We start from the raw sequence: 3,481 nt of genomic DNA, 5'->3' as shown, positions 1-3,481 counted from the left end.
GTTCATAAAAGTTTAGGACCAAGTGTCCTTAACTTTTGAACTTGCAACTCTAAGTTCAGGACTTTAGGACTACATGTCCTTAACTTTTGAACTTGCAACTCTAAGTTCAGGACTTCAGGACTACACGTCCTTAACTTTTGAACTTGGAACTCGAAGTTCAGGACCACCTGTCCTTAAGTTCCGTGCTTGTAACTCTAAGTTAAGGACTACTTGTCCTTAACTTTTGAACTTGTAAGTCTAAGTTCAGGATCTATTGTCCTTAACTTTTGAGCTTGTTAGTCTAAGTTCAGGACCAAATGTCCTTAACTTTTGAACATGTAACTGTAATGTCAGGACCAAGTGTCCTTAACTTTTGAGCTTGTTAGTCTAAGTTCAGGACCTATTGTCCTTAACTTTTGGGCTTCTTAGCCTAAGTTCAGGACCTATTGTCCTTAACTTTTGAGCTTGTTAGTCTAAGTTCAGGACTTCAGGACCTATTGTCCTTAACTTTTGAACTTGTAACTGTAAGTTCAGGACCTATTGTCCTTAACTTTTGAGCCTGTTAGTCTTAGTTCAAGACCAAGTGTCCTTAACTTTTGAAATTGTAATCCTAAGTTCATTAAAGCAGCAGCTATATATATATATATAAACAATAACACCACAGTCGCGTTCCCAACATTATTTGTAAGAACCATGAGATCTAAAACTCAAAGAAACATATTTATCAAACATTACTCCGTTCAATTTTTCGGAGCTAAGCTTATTGTTCCCCCAAAAGTTAAGACAAAAAGTAAGTAACAAAATAGTAATGACGTACAATGACATTATATTCAACAATAACAGTTGTATTGCTTGAGAAATAAGTCTTAGCAGTAGCAACACCTTGAGCAGGCCTAAAAATTCCAGATCCACCAATAATTTGCAATTCTCTGTATCCCTGCGATTCAGGAACTCGACCAACCACACTCAGACTACTACCATTATAAGGTCCGTCAATGAACACAAAATTGAAGTCGAAAAATAGAGCAATTTCAGTCATTGATGTAGCCCCATGAATTCTCTGGGCAGAGTTCTTCTCCCTAACATGAAAGAGATAGAAGAAAGGGTAATACAGTCTTTTCATATTAATTTTAATAAACTAGTGGCTACTATTGCTAAGCATTGAAAATTTTGGATAAAAAGTAAATACCACTTTAAAAAATGGCTAGTTCACACAATTTTTACGTGAATATACCGTACAGTGGGCCCATTTCATTAAATCAGTACATGACTGTTTGTCTATTATACCCTTGACCTACACTCATTGATTTTCTGTTTAGGGGTAAATTGGTGATTGAAATCTCCAGCCTATTCTTCTGTGAACACGTGTATTCCACCATTAGTTCAAAATTGTCTGCTACTACACTCCAATAGTACAATCTAGAAACTCCTATTATCCTGATCGATCATCTTCTTCTTTTTTATTGTTCATCGGATACCTCCTTTTTTGTTCTTTCTTTTGCTCTTCTCTGAGACCTTAAATTCGTTTCACTTTTCTTTCAAATTTCTAAATTTGGTTCCAAATTGTCACTTCTGATTTCTCAATTTCTCAATTAGTGAGAGTTTTTGCATTCTTTTCTTTGTTTAACGCACCCCTGATTCTTCCATGCCTCATTTCTTAGTTTTCGTTTGAATTTCTCCATATTGATTACTATTTGTATCTGGTCTCTCTTGAATCTATGAGTTCTGCCGAGGGTTGTGGCCATTTTTTTCCCGTTGTTGCTAGGTAATTTGGTTGGTATGTGTTTCTTCCTCTTCTTTTATATAATTTCTTCGTGAATTTTGTATATGCATGTACATAATTAGAACTAATTTTCAAATGCATGTTTGGAGATAGAAACTGGTGCGTGTTCAATATTTAATATATTTTTAGTTATACTTTCGGATACCTCATCTTTCATATAAAACAAGTAGGAATCGAAAATTTTCGTCACCAATTTTCTGTATAACTAACGGTAATTTACTTCGTAGCTACACCTGACTGGACTTGCAAGATAGAAGTTGTTGACAGAGATAAAATTCTAGAATCTTATCTTGCAAGATGATGAGGTAATTCATTTATCTTCTATGCATGAACCGATGTGTTTGATGATATGCCTGAGCCATTTTATTTTGATGATATGGCAGAGTCATTTTATTTGGAGTTTTCGTTTGCTCTTTTATAGTATGCAGTTCTTTGTCTTTTCCATCTTTCCTTTGGAATGAAGTGCTACAGTCTTGAACTTCTTTTGGTTTCTTATTCACTGAACATTACAAATATACTCTATTACTGCTTCTTTTTCATTTAAATTGGTCTACCGCAAACGTAATTTTATTTATGTTTTTGTTATTAATATGTTCTCTATCCAAAAGTCAGGGATTCGTCTGCTTAGATTTTGTTCTTCTAGACTGGTTTTTCAAGCCAAGAAACAAGATGCTGCCTCCTTTTTTCTGAAAAGTTGATGGAGAATGTGGTTACCTCAAATTTCTTTTCAAAAGTTTCTTACATGGGAGGTTTCTTCCTTTCTATCATGTTTAGCACTTGGTTTGTGTTCATGTAACAATGAAAGGACCGGGTGGTACTACATAAAAATAATCTTAGATGACCTGGCTAGCAACCTTATGAGAATGACCATTTAGAGTCTCTTCGCCCAGTAAATTCTTTCAATCGCCTTTTCTTCTCTCATGTGTGTTATCTAAAGTAATCTTATGCTCATATAATGTAGTTGACGTTTCTGAGAATAAGAATAGTTCTCTGAATTTTCTCTTTTGCTAATTCAGGAGAATGACAATGAACCGATCCGTTATGTCTAAGTTCTTTCTCCACTTTGGACCGGTTACGGTTGAAAGATTAAATTGTTAAATTCTTATTTAGTCAAAGCTCTTATAATGATACGAAAAACCAATAAAAGGATAAATGAGGTAAGTAATAGTTGATTTTTATAGCAAATTCCATCATTCCTTCCAATTGTAAAACGCTCTAAATATTCTAGTTAAATAATGTATGTTGTATATCTTGAGATAAAAATTGAAAAATATAATCTAAAATACAGGAATTGAAGTGTTATTACATTACGGCATAATTGCTGAACAATGCAAGAATAGCGACACTACTTACAATTAACCAATTCAGAATCTGCTTAATAATTGTGTGTATTTGGATTAATCCACCATACAAGGCCTTGGAGTTTGAAATAGGTTCTCTGCATTTATTTATTCAAGATGTTAGGATCTTTAGCTTTATTTTATGTCGATTTTGATGATCAGGTTCTTCATATTTTTTTGTTGGGGTTTTCTGTTTCTCTAACTAAGTGTGAATTTTATTTTATTATGTTGTTTAGCTGTCCCGTCTGTAACGACCTGACCGGTCGTTTTGAGCTCTAGCACGTCGTTCGGCGGTTTGAGGCCATGAGCAACTTCACTTTAGGTATTATGACTTGTACGCATGGTCGGTATTGAATTTCGGGAAGTTCGGAGTTGATAT

General features: G+C 34.4%; 1 long non-coding RNA gene across 3 annotated transcripts; it reads left to right on the top strand.

Annotated features, from left to right (window-relative positions):
- Positions 1 to 1,342: 1,342 nt before the first annotated feature.
- Positions 1,343 to 2,773, top strand: LOC109238141. 3 transcript variants are annotated; one of them, XR_002069704.1, is made up of 3 exons: positions 1,343 to 1,756; positions 1,990 to 2,067; positions 2,375 to 2,773. It is a non-coding gene; the product is annotated as an uncharacterized LOC109238141 (long non-coding RNA). The 3 variants fall into 3 exon arrangements; XR_002069705.1 differs by having other exon boundaries at positions 2,371 to 2,773; XR_002069703.1 differs by having other exon boundaries at positions 1,990 to 2,773.
- Positions 2,774 to 3,481: the final 708 nt, after the last annotated feature.

Source organism: Nicotiana attenuata, unplaced genomic scaffold, assembly GCF_001879085.1.
Source record: "Nicotiana attenuata strain UT unplaced genomic scaffold, NIATTr2, whole genome shotgun sequence".
NCBI lineage: Eukaryota > Viridiplantae > Streptophyta > Magnoliopsida > Solanales > Solanaceae > Nicotiana > Nicotiana attenuata.
Note: the sequence above shows the minus strand (reverse complement) of the source record. Positions and strands in the feature narration are given on the sequence as shown.